At 38.5% G+C, this 19,831-nt stretch overlaps 1 protein-coding gene across 7 annotated transcripts in view; it reads right to left on the reverse strand.

The window, feature by feature from the left end:
- Positions 1-19,831, reverse strand: part of esrrga (estrogen-related receptor gamma a) — a 190,213-nt gene that overhangs the window by 9,692 nt on the left and 160,690 nt on the right. The gene's annotated exons all lie outside the window — the stretch shown is intronic.

Here is a 19,831-nt window from a genome sequence, read left to right on the forward strand (position 1 = left end):
ATACTATTATGCCCCAACTATAAGATGAATAAATACAATGATTTTTCACATGCTAAGATTTTTTGATTGATGCACACACCATTCAAAGACCTCAAACTGAGGATTAAAGTTTCAATAATTTCTATCTACTGACTTTTTACTGGGTCAGATGAATGTTTTAAGTGAAGTGAAGGGAAATAAGAGGTTAATTTCAAAATCCCCCCAAATATTATTGAAATAATAATAATAATAGTAAAATACATAAAGGGTTAGTTCACCCAAAAATGAAATTTCTGTCATTAAGTACTCACCCTCATGTCGTTCTAAACCCGCAAGACCTTCGTTCATCTTCGGAACACAAGTTAAGATATTTTTGATGAAATCCGAGAGGTTTTTTATCTCCCACAGAAAGCAACATATTTACCACATTCAAGGTCCAGAAACGTAGTAAAGACATTGTTAAAATAATCAATGTGACTACAGTGGTTCAACCTTAATGTTATGAAGTGACAAATACTTTTTGTGGGCAAAAACAAAACAAAACTATTGACGTTATTCAACAATTTCTTCTTTACCCTGTCATTCTCCTATGCAGTTGACGCAGTGCGGTGCTTCCGTGTTTACGTCTGAACACCAGCTCAGTATTGGCCGACGCTGTTCATGTGAGCAGCACGATGCATGCGTGTGATACCAATGCAGCAGCCGGCCAATACAGAGTCAGCGTTCTGACGAAGAACATGGAAGATCTGCAATGTGTCTTTAACATAAACTGTCTAGGAGAATGACAGGGTAAAGAAGAAATTGTTGAATAAAGTCGTTATTTTTGTTTTGTTTTTGCACACAAGAAGTATTCTCATCACTTCATAACATTAAGGTTGAACCACGGTAGTCCTGGTGACTATTTTAAAAATGTCTTTACTACTTCTCTGGACCTTGAATGTGGTCATTTTATGCGAGATAAAAAAAAAAACCTCTCGGACTTCATCAAAAACATCTTAATTTGTGTTCTGAAGATGAACAACGTCTTACGGGTTTGGAACAACATGAGGGTGATGACAGAAATTTCATTTTGGCTGAACTAACCCTTTAAAATAAAGTGTAAGTACTCATTCCAAAACAAAGGCAGATAGAAAGTAGCTTGTAAAGGGCAAATAATCTTGATAAACTGCATAAGTGCTTGAGAGCCATCCGTCAGCTCTGAAGGAGAGGGACAGGCAAAACAGCACCTGTTGGTGTTGGACCTTTTCGTCTCATCTCACTCGTTCTGCTCTTCCAAAAACAGATGAAGCGTCTCTCTTTGCGACAGCAAGGGGGCTAATCTGGGTGGCGGGGGAACGGGAGGAAAGAGATGCTCACCAACATCTGTTGTGGAGAGATGCCTTCAGAGAAAGCAAGCAATTTTGCTCATTTTTTTTCTTCTCTTTTTTGAAATGTCTTTCTGTGAGTTAATCACTAATGGCATGGAGCTCATTAGGTATAGGTTTCAGGCTATTGTTTATACCAACCGCTAATTTATTATCCCAAACTGTTAACATCTCTGATCTCATTAGAGGCAGACTAAGAGCTGGTGAGCAGTTGGTGCCTCCCCTGGCCTGCTGGTGCTAGTGTGCTCAATGCCAGTTGGCAGGGCCATCTTCTACTACTTAATAAAATCATCAAAAGGGATTAAGCCAAGAATTTCTTAAGGGGGTCTAATGCAAGACCGCTGCATTCTTACGAAGACGTTGGCCTCAATGAAAGGTGGCACTGGCTAAAAATAAGATCACACTCTCTTGGCCTCCTTAGAGGCACGTGCAATCCTGTAATATTGCTGATCGTTTGGAAAAAATCCACTAACCTACTTCGGATCTATGCAAATCAGAGAATTGTAAACCGAAACACTCATTCTATATATAAATGATAAATCATAAGCATAATTTTGACTATAAATGATATAGTATTGAGTAATTGATTGGCTATTCAAAAAGCTTTTCATGTTCTCTCCATTAAGAGATTCACTTTGAAAAAATATAAACAGTGTTTTGCATGGTTGGTGACACCAGTAGACATTTAAAAGGGTTATCGTCGGCAGAGTTGATCATGAAAAGAAACAAATCGTACAGGAGTCAAATGAACGACGGAAGGCTGAAGACACTATATATCAAGATAGACGGAGAGATGCAGAGGGACAAAGAGAATGAGAGTACGAGGGACAAACAGAGAGACAAAATAAAGGCAGGGGGCGGGTGAGGAGGGGGTTGTGGAGTGGAGTGGAGTGGAGTGGAGTGGCAGATGGACGGAGCCCATCGCCTTGAGCTCCCCCTGTGCCACTCCCAGCCCTCCCTCTCAGCCACTGCTGTTAGTAAATAATTAGATTTACACATTCCCCAATCTCCACACATCTCTCCGCAGAATAATTAAAAGCCGGATGATTAGTTTATTGAGTGGAAGGAAGAACTTTTTTTCCCTCTTTATTGAGGTCCATCAATGATTTTATCAGGGGCTCGCGCTTTTACGGTTGTCATGCCAGTGCAGGCATCCAATTTTTCTTATCTCCCTGATTAATACAAATGCTGTTTCAGGACGCATTAATTAACAGATACAAATCTACGTTCTCATGGCCGGATCGATAGAGAGAAGAAAAGAGCCATCAATGTGAATTTACTGCTGATGATGGAAAAGGTTCTCTATTGACATTTACGCGAGGGCAAACTTTAAAGATGCATTTTTTCCCCTTCTTTTCATCTGTTATTTTATTTCACAAAAGAGCTCGGTGGCGACCGTGATTACGGTTCACCTTTGGATGCTTTGCCGCGTGAGAAAGGATCCAAAGAGCTGAATTAAAGCACGTCACTGTCATTTCAGCTGTGGTAAATGTGTACAACTCCTGTAACAAGAGGAAGTTAATTGAGTGCAGGCATGACACTAGACAAGGCACGACAGACTAAAGACGTACACACACATAATACCACTATTTATTTTTAAACATATATTCAGATATTTCTTTTGTGCTGGAAAAAGCAAGCCATGTAACTCTGGATAACAGTCCCTTTTATTTGGCAGACACAAAGCAGACTGCCCCGTCCTGATGACACACAGGCATTATCTGATCCAGCGTTCAATCTCCAGTAAGGTCCTCTCAATTTAACTCTCTTAGCCCGGAGACCAGCTTCAGAGCTCAGACTCCCTCTCTCTCGAGCAGGACTGAAGGGGCTTTGCCACTGGCACAATCTCTCTTCTTCTCTCTATCTCTCTCTTTTCTCTCAGTAAACTGATGCACTTTGTGCTAGATGGGGAGGAAAGGCTAAGTATGTGGATCTGTGAAGGTTACACCAGTAGAAGGTATCTGATGGCTGAGGCCTTGTGAAACCTGCAGTGGCTTTTCAGAAGAAATAAGCATTGGAGCAGCGCATAGCACAGGCTGACAGAAAGAGGCTGCGGTGCAGCCATGCGAAGTTAACCCCTGCCGGGCAGGACTGCTCACCACCAGGCCTCACAGCAACCACCGGCCGTCCGTCTGCCAAATCTTTTCTGACTGCACGTTTACACACTGAGAGAGCCCGCCGAGACAAACGCACACACACACACACACGCAGTCGTTCCTCCTCCTCGTCTTCCTCAAGGCAGACTTCACCTCAGCAATGCTGCTTAGCCGTCATATAAACGCACGTGCGCTCAGCTCCTCCGTCTCACTCTAAGCAACACCCCTGTTTATTTTCTCATGGTTGCAGGGTAAATGAACACGCTTGAGCAATGAGAATCAGTTCTATTCTGCGTGCTGACTGCACTGGATGTTTATTTGACGTATCCTGGCTCCCTCCTGAGCTCCTGTGTGAATATACACTCTATTTGCTTTCACACTTTGTCAAGACGATTATGAAACAGTGACTAATCTACTTGTAAAAATAGTGCTGGGGAGAACGAAGGTGAGACTTAGTAATATTAGTCCAAGTTGTCATATCGCCTTAAGAGAACAGCATTGGATGATAAATAACAAAAACAAACGTAAATCTATAACGGATATATTAACATGTGAATTCATCACAATATCTGGAAAACAGCACAACCGAGAGAGTAATTTTGCTTTTATATTGCAGTTCAGTAATAAGCAATAAGTTAATATTGATTAACTTACATTTTATACAATATTCCAAGTTACATTGTGTAGTTTTGGTCTACCAACGGAAATTGTTCTAAACGAATCCACAGCAGAACCACTGGGGTTCTTGGAGCAACACATAATAGTGAGCTTTGTTTCTTTCTTGAATGAATCAGCGTTTTTGAATGAATTGTTTGAGAAAATGATTCAACAACTTACTCATAAAGACTTGTTTCGTTCCTGAATGAATCAGTGCTTTTGAACAAATTGACTGAATGAATGATTCAATGACTCACTCAAAAGACATTTTTGCCACTGGGCAGGCATAACAATGAATATATATGATGTGAAACTGCTTAATTCTTCTTTATTATTTAATTTAATTATATATATTTAATAGTCAATTTTTAACCATGTTTTGATGTAAATGCATTTTTATTATGCATATTTAATAATGTATAGTCCCCCTCCCCATATCTTTTCACCTCTGTACTATTGTGTATTTGAGTCACTAAAACAGATCCTTTGTGGCATCAATCTCCAAATAAGTCATGAAAAGGATGTTTCTTTGGAATACATTCAGCTGATTACTCTAAGCTTACAGATAAGCCTGTGGTGAGGCTAATGATGCCAAAGTTGATGGTGAGACAAGAACAACCACCATGCCAGTCTCTGTCTGTCCATTTACTGCCCCAGCATGGTTCTGAGATGCTACTCCCTCATCAGCTAAACCACCTTTTTGCAAAACTCCTGCACCGGAACAACTCCCACCAAAGGAAATGGCAAATATTAGCCTACAGAAGTCTTGAACAAATCAAAAACAACATGAAAAGGCAAACAAGAGTGTTCTGTGTCTGTGTAAACAGTCGGGTCTTTAGTCTCCCTTCCCCCCTCAGAAAGGAGGGGGGACACAGGGGAAGTGATGACAGGAGCCGCATACACACAAACTGCCGCAGCGCTCCTCTTTGCTTTTATCACCGGCCGCCTTTCATCTCCACAAAACAACACCAGTCAGAGAGAGAAAGAGAGAAAAATCACACTTTTTAGGAAGGAAAACACATTAACACCGCCATAGCTGTCCACATCCATTTAGCGGCTAAGCAAATATTCACCTGTCAGTATGAGGCATGCTGCCGTACAGCATTTACCGTGATCACATGTGCACCGCTACGGTGTTAAACAGCTGCTGGCTTCTGCTCCACCATTCAATAGAGTTAAACAGAATTGAGTGATTTTCCCTCAGGCTTTTCTTTGGGGAAAAAAAATTGAATGTTTTTTTTTTTTATGGCACTTATTATTTTGTTTCCGTTTTGAGAAGAATTTTAGAAACCGAAAGCAATCATCCGAAGGCTAATTCTGTAGGAAGGTGAAGCAATTGGATCAAAGGTAATCCACTCTCATTAGACTACTGAAACTCATAAAGTCACGACATTGACGCTATTTATTGTCTTAATACATGTTCTTAGTCGTAAAAATAAAACTCTTTCAGTAAAATGTATCAACCAGCTCCAACCACTTGGCTCCATTTTGGTATATAATGCAACTTTTCAAAGTCCAATCAACTCCCAAGTGATAAAATCAATTTCTTCTTGTTGAATATCCTGTTTTACTTGAAAATCTGTCATATGGAAGCAAATCAGTTGCCTACTGGTTAATTCAATTGCATTAACAAAGTGCAAAACTCCAAAGAAAAATGTAATTTTATTTAAACTGTCTGTCACATCTTGCTCCAGATTATTAGGACACAACTAATAACACAACTCATTTACTGTTGTCTTGCAGGATTTGCTCCACCCAAAGCAGAGAAGATGCTGCGTCGTCACGTTAGCACGACTTCTTGATTCTAATGCACCTCAATTAGCAATCGGCAGACTCTTAATTGCATACATTAAGGCCGAATGGTGGTGGAGATTAATTCTAAATATACCGAGACAGCTGGTTAAGATAGCATGGATTACTGTTCAGACTGTACTTTTCCACTTAATTGCGTATGGAAACGAGGCAGCAACAAGCACATGTGCCCTGGTGGCGGCCGCAGAGAAGGGCGGCAGCTCCCCGGACTGTAATAAAGCATCCATGGCAGGGGCTCCACAGATGGAGTGACATTAACCACAGCACCGAAAAGCCATTTCCAACAATGAAATATCAATATTTACATTTTAATTACACCTTTTTCCTATTTCTCCCCAGAGTCTCTTAAGGTTGGCGAATGTAGAAGTGTCTCTTAAGGGTTACGGGAGAAGGTTGATATTATTAATCTCAGGATTGACGTGGATTTGGAGATTTTATTGTTTTCAGAAAAGTTATGTTGAACTAATGAGATTAATAATGTGGCAAAAAGACAAAATAAACATGTCCCCTCTTTCCTCTTTCTCATGGGGTTCAGTTTGGCTCATCCCTATACTTGCTGTTTTTCATGCTAATGTTTGCGGGAATGACAGCAGTTTTGTCCTATTCCTATTAGGGGGCATTAGTGTAGTTTACACAGAGCTCTAGAGCTCTCCGCCTCACTCCTGTGCCAGTTGGATGTCTTTGATGTGCGACTCCCCTACGGGTGTCGAAGCGGCTCCCGCTGGCAAGGTCCGCCGAACGCAACTGCCGTCGTTCCATCAGGCACAAAAGGATGTGTTAGCAAAGGCCATGAGATGCACCAGGCAAAGGCTTAAGTCTGAGCCTCAGACGCCCCCTAAGTTTGCCACAGCATATAGTCAGGAGCGTGAGAGCGTGTGTGTGTGCGCGTAAGGGAGGGGTGTGAGGCAAATACTTATACGGATTCATTTGTTTTCCCATGCTGATCGATAAAGCCCCTTACGAGGCTGTATTGACAAACCCTATCTCATCTGGACATTGTGAAAAAAAAAAAAAACACAAGAAAAAAATCTTTGATGATACATTCTTCTCTAAAAACATGGAATAACTGCGATTACCGCAGCATTTTATTTATATGCTTATCACTGGAGATTAAATTTGAGAAAAAAATCATCCAGATCTTTCCGATAGAGGCCTGACTGCATGGATTAATTTCATACTGGAGGATTAGCGTCTCTCTCAAACATGATCCGGCCAGACAAACAGAAGCAGAGGAATGTCCCACATTTCCACAAACACTCCGGCGTCAACGACGCACGCAGACAGACAGGGAGTCTCGCGCTTAAAAGCGTGCCTTAATGCTTCCGAGACAAGACATTACCCCATTCCACGGCAATGAGCACCTTTTAATTTCTGCAAAAGCCACGGCTGAAAATCTTAATTAATTGTTCCATACTGCTTCAGGGTCATTATGCAATGTAATAAAGGCCGTGTAATTATGAAATTTTACAGCCATTACTGAGGCTGATAGCTCGTATTTCATCATCAGGCGGGCCGATGGCTTTCCGGGCGCACGGCTCCAAGTGATGGACTGCACACAGATCTATCAGGCCCAAACAATAAGCTGGCCCGGCTGGCGTAATAGCTACCCCACAGATGAAGCAACAGATAAAGATAAACTGTAAATCCGCAGCACAAACCCAAATGTTGTTTAGCGTCCGGCGCGAGCGACCATCAAAGCTGCGTTTTGATTACGCAATCGGAAATAAGGCAGCGATGCGCGTGAAGGAAGTAGTCGGGTGTTGGGAATTTGTAAGTGTTGTGTGTGTGAATGGAGAGACAATGAGCTAGGATGGCCATTTATGCACTCATGAATGAAAGGAATGGTTTGTCCATACAATGAAAGTTCATGTCCAATGTTGTTTTGGACCCCATTGATTTTCACTGTATGGAAAAAAAAAATCTTCAAAATATATTCCTTAAAAGAAAGTAAGTCACACAAGTTTGGAACTAAGGTGAACTGTCCCTTTAACACACACACACACAAAGAAATTAAAATATAATGAGGGATGCGAGAGAACCTGCACTGTGACGTATAGCTATTTCAGAACAGAGAGAATAATATAACAGAGTAATGCATGAAAGCATCGATCATGATAAACACAAGAGCTTATTTGAGGAGGGCCACATTTTATGTGCAAAATATGCAGGGCGGAAAGAATGAGGCGAAAAAGAATATGCTGATGCCAGTTTTGCAAGACACAATGGCTCTTTGGCCTTAGAAGTACAGAAGAGGTTCTGTGGAGGGAAACTCTCTATACCTGAGGGACTGCAACAAAAGAGACAGAGAGGGAAATTCAGAAGAGGAAAAAAAGGAAGGGAGAACATTTTGGACACACTGAAGGTAGCAGACATTTAAATGTGAATTTACATTCAAATATGAAATATGGTGATGAGGTGGGGGACACTTAGATGTCCATGCGTATGAGTCTGTGTGTGAGAGAGAGAGTACTGTATTTGAACCAGTATTGCTTTTCAATCTCTTTGAATATGGACTGGCTAAAAACTCATTCAGCATCAGCACATGGGTCAATGACAAATAAGCATCAAGAAAAATCTTGACTTTTAAAAAAAAAATATATAAATATACAAAAAAGGATAAATTATATAAAATACATAAAATTTCAAATAAAATTTTTCTTGTATTTTATATATTATTTTCTTTAAAAATTATATATATATATATATATGTATGTATGTGTATATATATATATATATATATATATATGTATATATATATATATATATATATATATATATATATATATATATATATATATATATATATATATATATATATATATATATATATATATATATATAAAACATAAGATTAAGATTTAAGTTTATCATAAAAGAGGTCTAAAAAGTGTCAGTACTCTAAGGTTCCTTCCAAATGCCACTTCAGGTTTTCTGTGAATCTGCATGTGTGAAGCACTGCTGATCTGTTGTGCTTTTTCACTATGTGAAGAGGACACTTTCTCTGTTAAAAACATGGCCAATCACAGCATTATTTATAAGCAACACACTGGGCACGACCATATACGGGCTGTGTCGCCTCGCCTCCGCATCGATAATAATTTACATCATGATTAGGCTCGCATACAGGACCAAGGCAATATGTTGCACATCTTCGAGAGCCGCCTGTTTAACTCACAGTCTCGTTTGGACGGGTACACACGAGGTTATAATTCCTCAGAGCTGGCCGACAGCTCAAATCCAATCCCATTTTCCTGCCTGCTTGCTCTTTGATGGAGATGATGCCCCCCTGAACTGATACTTTGGGGTGGGGTTTCAGGGGAGGGCCATTTCGAGCCTGCCTGTGAACTTTGCATGAACCGCTAGACAAAAAAAAAGAGAGACAGAAAAAAAAAAAAAATCATAATATGATGACAGGCCTGTTCTACCTCCCAGCAAATTTGCTGTTGGAGATGAAGGGAGTGAAATAGAGTTTGGTTTGTATAATTACGTCCATCTATCTTTATATTCCACTAGCATATCACAAATTGAAAATACTAAAAATTGACTGTTCATTCTGATGGTTAATGATTGGCGTAGACACAGCGATGATTTATTGGTTACTTACTGATGTGACACATTTGCATCTTATTAGATGGAGATTACTAGGAGGCCCTTTCAGATTGCAGGACGCAGCCCTTCACAAACTGCCTGATGGATTGATTTGATTTGCAAATGTAATCAAACTAATAAGAGGGAAAAATGAGCAATAATGCCTTGTTTTTTCAACGGGCAATCACACAGGGCCGCCCCCCGCTGGCTGTGGGGCAGACACTGGGCCTGATGGGTTGGTAAGAACGCAGTGCTGGTGAGAGGCCAGAAGGTTACTGTCACACCTAGTCAGCTCTCTTACTGCCTTTATAAAAGCAAATGCGTCCTTTATAAAGGCCAACATGCGAGAGGACAGATAAACACAAGCATAATGCAGAGCTTTTTCGTGCGAAAACAAACACGAGAGTGAGTGCAAAGCACGATGCAAATCTGACTACTGTCAGTTGCATTTCCAACAGGCTAAGGCAGACGTGTTTACATGTGAAGTGTGGTGCGGCATGGGTATTGTGTGTGATGGACAGTCACTCCATATTCTGTGATGATGCATAGTCTATTAGCAAAAATGGAGAAAAAAAGAGAACATCTATATTAATTTCAAGAAGAAAATCAATGCTTAAATATGGTGAGTAATAATCACATGAAGACATCCATCATGTGTTCCTAACAATCAATTCCTCCTGAATTTGAAATATTTAATATAATAAATATATATATATATATATATTTTTTTTTTTTCTTTCAAACATAAACCCTCATCTAAAATCACAATCATGTTTACACGCTGTCGCAACACTATGGGCAACATTTTTTTATTTTTATTTTTTATTTTTACTTGGTTTGGCAAGCAAACTGTCAATCTACATTTTAAAGGGATAGTTCATCCAAAAATTATTCTATGATTTACTCACCCTCAAGCCATCCTAGGTGTATATAACTATCTTCTTTCACAATCAGAGATATATTTAAAAATATCATTAGTCCTCCAAGGTTTATAATGGTTGTGAATGGTACCCCAAATTCTGAAGACAGAAAAAAATGCATCCATCCATAAAAAAATTATTCCATACAACTCCAGAGGGTTAATAAAGGCACGTAGTACTACAACGCGTAGTACGTCATGTCATTGTGTACTACGTCGTGGAAGTTGACGCTTTTGGACATACGTCAAAACGTATGGCTGTCATGCTGGAAGCTCATTATTTTTTATTTTACATTATTTAAGTTTTAAATAAGGATACTTGTCTTACGCAAATGCATCGATTCGCTTCAGAAGGCTTTTATTAACCATGGATTCATTTTTTATGGATGGATGCATTTTTTCTGTCTTCAGAATTTGGGGTACCAGTCACAACCATTATAAACCTTGGAGGACTAAGGATATTTTATTTTTTTAAATATATCTCCAATTGTGCTTGTCTGAAAGAAGTCATATACACCTAGGATGGCATGAGGGTGAGTAAATTATGGAATAATTTTCATTTTTGGGTGAACTATCCCTTTAAGGCTCAATAAAAGTAATTTACTCAACCTCATTTTGCTGAAAAGCTGTATGGCACCATATTTATTATAGTATTCACATGATTATCACTGACTATTCACTTAATTTTTAACTGTTCATCACACAAAGCTATTTTATAACATCAGAAGACCTGGAATATACCACACAGACCACTTTTATAGCATTGTTGCCTTTGTTATGGTCAGTATGACTCACAATAAGGACAACCTGCTTAAAGATTCTTCAAAATTCCTGCTTTTGTAAAAAGAAATACAACATATAGGTTTGGAAAAAACCATGAGGGTGAGTAAATAAATGACATAATTTTCCATTTTGCATTAAAGCTGCAGTCCGCAACTTTTTTTGTGTTAAAAATGTACAAAAAATATATAATGAGAATATACAACATGAATCCATTTTCCAAACCGTGTTTTTGTCTTATCCTGAATCATTATGGTACACTTATAATAAGTGTTTATATTCGGACTATTTCAGACCAGACTGGTAGGACTCGCCGCACAGTAACTGTGTGACTCGCCATAGACATACATGGAGAAAAGTAGCTCCGGCTAGAATGTTCCTCCGCAAGATGCGTGCAGTTCTGTTTATTAACCGCTAGAGGGCCAAAAATCGCGGACAGCAGCTTTAACTATCCCTTTAATAAACTTAGGTATTAGTTTAGGCCTAGTCCTAAGCTATAAAGTAAATGATTTACAAATATCTTTTCACAAACAATCCAGACTAATGAAACTTTAGGTAATTAATATCCTCTAATAGGTTAAGAAGAGTGAGAGATCAGCGTATAGAAAAAGAAACACATAGTCCACATATTGACATGCACAAAAAGGACAGATCTGTATGTAATGGGGAAAAAGTATAGACTCGGGCATCGTTCAGACACCCGAGTCAATAATGTCACAGACTGTAGGCAGTACATCAGTATGAAGATGTGGAACTCATCCAGTATTCTGTGCTGAGCTGACACGGCCTTCCCCTGAACAAAATATCACAAACACAACCTTGAGAAGACAACTGCTCATTTCACCACCAACTACCATCCTGCTTTGTCTATAATGACCAATTCACAGATTTATATCACTTCAAAGTAATAACGAGACATGCGATTGAAGAGAGCTTATGCGATCGTGACCTTTGAACTATCTTAACGCACCAATATAAAACGCACATCTCTCTGACACACATTTCTCCTATCTTTCCTCTGTCTGTACAGCCTTTTTCTCTGAGTGTCAGACTTAATTTAGTGTGTCTCACTTTGCTGAATGTATCAGGAGTGAAACCCCTGCTAAAAGTGAAAATTTGATTTGCTAAAAGGAGCTTAGGGCATCTATTAATCAATATTTGCAGTGTGTCAGGCTGAGGGTGGTGACAGACAAGGCCTCATTTAGAGATTGGTTGGAGTGGGGATATCAGGTGGGGGTGGGGGTATCACGAATGGGTTTTCTCCTCTCATCCAGGGCAGAGAAGAGGAGGAGGGTCCCAAAAATCACATCTGGGAAAGCACTGGCAGGCACACCAGCATCAGCGAGGAGGAATAAGAGGGCTTACTCCAGTTTGCAGATAATTATGTTTACATATGATTAGCTCTTCCTCCAGTGGGTTCACAGAGCTAATGAGACAAAACTAGCAAGCGCGTTCAGTCAAAATGAGACTGGAGTGAGAAAGAGGGAGGGACTAAACTGAGAAAAAAAGGCGAACGGAGCCATGACTCTGTGTTTTCATGAATAGAGCTTGTGAGCTAGCAGTATGAATTGAAAGTGATGAGATAAGCAGACCATGTACTGTGAAATGATGTCAAATCAACACGACTTTCTATTGCATCCTCACAGGTTGCACTAAAATAAATACTGAGCATGACTAGTGTAGTCTAAATCATTAACAAATGACTCTTATGATTCGGTTCTTTTAAAGATTCATTTTAAAGTTATCTGTTTGGATGTGTCTGACAAATCCTCTGAAAATGAACTCACTGAATTGGTCACTGAATTAACATATGACTCACTTAATGAACTCAGTCTTTATTTTCTGTCATATCAAACTATGTTTTGGGTACTTAAACTCAGTGATTTTTGTTGTTGTTTTGTTGGCCAAAATAAGGAGTTATAATGAACTTTGTAGTACATTGTAAAAATTGGTGGCCCTTATGAGGTAAAAAAAAAAAAGTATCCAAAAAAGCTTTTATTTAGCCACAAATATAACTGTTTTTAACAAATGTCCATGTACATAATTTACTTTTTTTTTTTTTTTTTTTTTTTTTTTAAGTGTTTATTTATAGGTTATTTATTCGACAATGTGTACTTGCATATTTACATTTATTTTAAATGTTAATTTCATTTAAAACATTAAAAAGCATTAAACCATGACATTAAATATTTAAAATATAAATAAAACAATAAAATATACAATAAATGTACATACATATATATATATATATATATATATATATATATATATATATATATATATATATATATATATATATATATATGTGTATATTAAATGTATACATATATACTTACTATTTTTATTTTGTAATATATTTTATTGTTACTATCTATACTATTTAATTTCATGGTTTAACGCATTATTATCATTATTATTATATATATGTAGTCACTGTAAATCACTGTAAAAACAAAAATTCCCATAAAATTTACAGTAAGAAAACAGCAACTGTAGTTACCAGAACTTTACCGTAACAATTACAGTAGCAACGTTTTAGGTTTTACAGGACAGCACTTAGTTTACTGTCTATTTTACAGTTCAAAACCGTATAATTGAAAGCTCATCACAAGCAACTTTTCCATAAGCTGAGAAGGACAATACTAATATATAGAAGGTGCACACAGTGTCATTCACACAAACACTAAACACCATCATGGTGCAATGAACACCATCATTAGTGTTCATTGCATTTTAAAAAAATGCAATGAACATTAATTTAATAACATTAGATATAACATAAAACCCTAATGTACATAACTGATTAGAAAAAAACTGAGAAAAACTAAGAAGAAACAAAGTTATTTCAACGAAAATGCATCAAATGTGAAGTGTCACTCAGGGAATTGTGGGAATGTCAATTTTTCACTGTTTTTCACTGTAAATTATACAATAACATGTTATTTTTCACTGTAAATTTAATGATATTTTACTGTAAAATTACATTAAATGTACCGTTAGATCTATTACAGTTATTCACCGTATATAGTACGGAAAGTTTATATATACACTGTACAAAATGAACGTGATTTTAACAGTAAAAGACTGTAAAAATGCTGCGGTGAAAAACTGTCAATTGGTTTACAGAAAGTTTCCGTACTATATTGGGTGAATAACTGTAATAGATCTAATGGTACATTTAATGTAATTTTACGGTAAAATACTGTTAAATTCACAGTTTTTGGAAGTGAAAAATAACAATTCATTGTAAAATTTACAGTGAAAAACCGTAAATTGACATTCCCACAATTCCCTGCGTGACACTTCACATTTGATATATTTTCGTTGAAATAACTCTGTTTCTTCTTAGTTTTTCTCATTTTTTTCTAATCAGTTATGTACATTAGGGTTTTAACATCTAATGTTGTTAAATTAATGTTTATTGCATTTTTAAAATTTCATGCATGTTACCATGATGGTGTTTAGTGTGTGTGTGAATGACACTGTGTGCACCTTCTATATATTAGTATTGTCCTTCTCAGCTTGTGGAAAAGCTGCTTGTGATGAACTTTGAGTCATCATGTGACTCTTATCACCACAGGTACAAAACAGATATTAGTACTTCATTAGGTTGGTAAATTAACATTATATCAGTTAATGAAATACGTTATTTTACCGTAAATTTAACAGATTTTTTTTTTTACGTTGCTACTGTATTTTTTACAGTAAAGTTCTGGCAACCACAGCTGCCGTTTTTTTACTATAAATTTTACTGGGATTTTTTTTTACAGTGTACATACATATATATGTATGTACACTGTACATACACACACACATATATATATATATATACACACACACACACACACACACATACATATACACACACTCACATATAGGAAACTGGTGTGAAATGTGCATTATTTCAGCACTGTATTACAACGCCAAGAGTGATTGTAAGACCTCTATCTCCAGTGTGTTTTTCCATCCTGAAGATTAGAGGCTGGGAAAGGGCTCATGGAGAAAGCAAACCTATGGTTTAGATAAATCCCTCGCTCAGCTCCTGATTAAGACATCTCACCATCCGCCCAGTGCCCGAGACAAGGCCAGAATAAAATAAATAAAGCATAAAACACACACACACACGCACACATGTTGCGTTCATGGCTGCAGCCTTGGGGCAGTTGTGCACACTATGCCAGGGTAACTTTAATTGCTATTGTTCGTATCCAGAACAGGCCACTAAGCCCCGTATACACAGGTCAACCAATAATGATGACACCTCAATCACGTCTGCAGATTGCACTGAGTAAGCACCTCCTGTTTTTTCCCTAACGAGGTTTCCATGCGAATATGCTAATCCCACGGCGCCTCTGTCCGGCAAACACATAATCATTTTAATATACCCAGAGAAACCTCGCTGCGATATTTGAGTAGGAGTCGGGCTTCCACGACTGTCTCCTTCTCCTGAACCCATTACGAAAGCACTGGCCCTGACAATTGAGGGAGCGAGAGAAAGGCCAGGCCGAGGGAGAGAGAGGGACAGGAAGGTGTAGAAAGCAAGAGAGGGAAAAAAGATGGAGGTGGGGGAGGCAGAGGAATGAAGTGGAGTGTGGCAGTACCTCGGTATCTACATAAAAGAGATTAGAGTCGACAGGGTTCCATTTTACAGCTCAATCATATTGTGTTAGCACACGCTTATCCGCGTGCCAGTGAAAATTGAAAGGGAAATAAAGAAAGAGAGAAAGTCCCTGAGATAGGACCAAGAATGGGAGAAGCCCGAGCAATTTCAGCCTGCATAAAGGGCCTGTAATAGTGAGGGTCCTGTCATGCTAAAAAGCCAGCGACGGTCCGTTCACCGGCCATTCTTGTAGCTCGCTCGTCAAGTCAAGTGCGACCGCCCTCCATTGTGTGCCGCTGTGTTCCGATAAGGCATGTCACAACCGTATGACAGCACGTTTTCATTTATTTTGATTCCACCCGGTCAGCGTGAGGGGACTCTAATTCTATTTACAGATAAAAGTACAGGTTTTTGGTTCAAATGTTTGCTCTTTCCTCTCCGCATATGCAATTTTTTTTTAAATTCCTTTCACCCGGATGTGAGGGGACACTAATTCTATTTACAGATAAAAGTAACATTTTTTTTTCCCCGCTCCCGGATTTTTAAGCTACAAACGTTTGCTCTTCCCTCTCCCCACGTGCAGCTTAAATGCTAAAATAAAATTAGAGCCTGAATGTTTTAATCTCGCAAATGAGATTCCTCACCCTAATCCACATTATGTCATTTTCTGCCTTTTTCCGCCCTCGTATTGAGTTAATATCACATTTCCAAATCCTTCCGTCTTCCATAATGCCAGGCTTACAGGAACGGGCGACGCCAGGGTTTTGTTCAGACACCCTCTCTCGCCGAGTGTTTGTAAACCATATCGAATGTTTTCACGGCCTATACGAGCATGTAAATGATCAGAGGAGGGAGAAGGGGCGAAGCCTCGGTGCATTAAAAAAGCAATCAGAAAGGAGCGGCCGTGTCTGCGCCGCCAGCGGAGGGAGCTGCCGTCGAGGCGTCTTTAACTCTATTCCGCAAAACACAGACTGCTTCATTATCCGCCAGCTCTCCGCAGCGGCAGCTCCAGTAATACTGAGTGATGTTTAAATTAGTTTACAATTTGCCTGCTCCTCGCCTAGGACAGATCGTAAGCGAAGGCGCTCAGAAATGTCAGCGGCGCTCCTAACCACCGTAACAAATTGTTGCCCGTACGCTGCACACCTAATGACTTCAAATTAGCTTCTGTGCGAGAGGCTGACAGTTTGTTACGTCTGTTAGCAACATAGCCGCCGTATCATGAGCCATAAATTGGTTTGGGCTCTCGGGGAGAATGGAGGCCTTCATCAATTTGATTAAAAAAAATTACTGTACCATAGAAAACGTACAGATAAACTAGTCGGAAAAGAGAGGAATGCGCACGTGGAGCCGTGGCGGAGGGTCAGGGGAGGTTAACAGGAGGCCGTTTACAGAGCCTGTAAACAGTGACGGTGTCTGTCTGATTGTGTGAGGTTAAAGAAAAAGAAAAAAAACTTTATACTGTATCTCGCACTTTTCTTTGGAAATTTTCATCAGGATACAGTGGCAATCGGAGCGCAAGGAGCAGGAGGAGATGAGAGCCGCAGGAATACCTGCTCCGGAGATGAGGGGGCTCCTTCCTCTTCAAACAGACACAGAATTGCCTGCCGAGGTCTAATCATACAATCATCTCTCTTCTGCTGAGCAATCGTTCATAGAATGTGAACTCTGACGCCAAATGTACACTGCCAATCGAGAGACTCCTCTGTTTGCTTTCTGAACAGATGCGGTCTATGAAGAGAACTAATACATACGGACACTGTGCAGAAAAAAAAAAGCCATGAATGTGCAAATGCATACACACAGAGTGGCAGAAGTTCATATATAGCCTGAGACATAATGGACACTTCTTAGCCTGAAAAATGTATACATTCTGTTACTCTAAGTGTATGATATGTTGCACTGTGCTAAAAAACACTTATTTTGTTCTGTTTCCATACCTGCCAATGACGAGTGAACTGAGAAAAGTGTACAAGGCATTAATTCTTTGTACAAAACTGTATTTTGAATCATTTTTTTTAATAAAAGGTGTCTAGATAAACTTATTATTCCTATACTGATTATTATAAAACTTAAAAGTTAAAAGTTACTGGCTTGACGAAATTATTGAGCCTGAATAATAGCCACTATAAACATAATATATAACATAATATTGTGAAAGTCCTTTAGAAATAATTCTAATATACTGATTTGGTGCTCAAGAATCTTATTATCAATGTTTGAAACAGTTGTGCCTCTGCTAAACATCTTTGTGGAAACCGTGATATTTTTTTTTCAGTATTCTATGATGAATAGAAAGTATAAAAGTACAAAATTAATGTTAAATAGATATAATTTGTAACATAATAAATGTTTTACTCTCGCTTTTGATCAACTAGATTCTAACTTAATGAATCAAAAAACAAACAAACAAACAAACAAAAAAAAGCATAGTGCCATACTATACTGCTATACTACACTATATATACATAAACGTGCCACATTCCAGAAGCTCAAGCGATATGGCTTCCAGCTCACAGGGAAAATCCCATTAAATCCACAGGGCAAGTCTGGGTCAATCTGGCATGGAGCAGCAAAAATAACCTCCCAATCTTGCATCTCGTGCCTGGCAGGAAATTGGCACTCTGATGAGCTTTAAGCCCATTTTATGGCTTTGTGTGGCACTATTGCCCTGGGCCAGTATTAACACAGTCATATCTACAGCACAAGGGGAACTACAACACAACTTCCTGTGCGGCAAATCAAGGTGTTATCATGTTTTAGTTAAAAGGCTGGATTCTTTTGTTAGTAAAAGTGGTTGAACACATCTCATGAAAGAATGCACGTTCACATGCCGTGAAACTACCATTCTGTCTCTTCCTCCTTTCTTTTCAAGTTAACCAGTCTTACTATTGTCTGATTTCAGAGCTTTCTTTTTCTTCACCTCATTTTTTTCCTCTCGCTCCACAGTCAGTCACCTATGGGAAGCTCTTTTCAAACAGTGAGGGCTGAAGTGGGCCGCCACTCTCTGTGACCAGGGCAGTCTCAGATTAAACGCAAAAAAAGGGCTTTGTTAAGCAGATTACCGGAAACTCCTCATTCTGTCTTGTGGAAATGGGCAATAAGCAGCAGTAGAGAGAGAGGAGGGGAGGACACTTGTCTCAATCATGGTCAGTCATGCCATTATCGTTCATGGCTAATGTCAGGAATCCTTTCAACAAGGCTGCTGATTGGCTGAAACGGCAGGTGAAAATGCTTCCTCTCCACTCCTATGGATATTGTGCTAGATTGAGGAAGGAATTAAGCTAAAACTAAACAGATTGATCCTTGTCTGCTGTCACAGGAGGAAAAATGCTGACCTAAGGACTGTGTCACTGGTGGCCTGGGTGATGGCAAATGTCCTTGATTGACAAGGCACAGCTTTGTTTGTTTCAGCATAGTGTTTTGCTCTTGCTGAAAACAGCAATTACTCAAACATGCTTTACAGTTGTTGTATTTTGCACATACAGTGGAATAAAAAATTATGAGACTACATTGGTTTATTTTAAAGTTAAAATGTAATTTAAATCTGAAAATAAATAAAAGGTTTAAGGATGCAGAAAAATGTAATGAAGAAATATGATAATAATTAAACAAATATTTGATGTGTTTAGATTTCTATAAAGAAGAACATCTTAGATATAACATGAAAAATGCTCTTTGGATCATTCTCAAATCATGCTGGATAACTTGAATGGCAAACAAATATTAATAAATTCTAAAATTCATTTTCATATCTTAGTTAACTTGTTCACTCACTGTAATGCTGTTAATATAATTTGTAATGGAAAAAAAGGAATAGAATTATAATTTCACATTTTTAGACTTCTGGACCCCACTGCATTATAGAGTTTCATTTTTTAAATATCTAAAATGTTCATCAGATATTTAATATCCCATGTAACCTTTTAAATATTTTCAAACTTTTATAAAATAACTGGTTTACGCCATAACATCCAATCCACGGTTCACACTGAGAGTTTACCTGTAGTTGCATATACTCTGTATCTCTGCTAAT

The sequence above is a fragment of the Megalobrama amblycephala genome, linkage group LG5, assembly GCF_018812025.1.
Source record: "Megalobrama amblycephala isolate DHTTF-2021 linkage group LG5, ASM1881202v1, whole genome shotgun sequence".
Lineage (NCBI taxonomy): Eukaryota > Metazoa > Chordata > Actinopteri > Cypriniformes > Xenocyprididae > Megalobrama > Megalobrama amblycephala.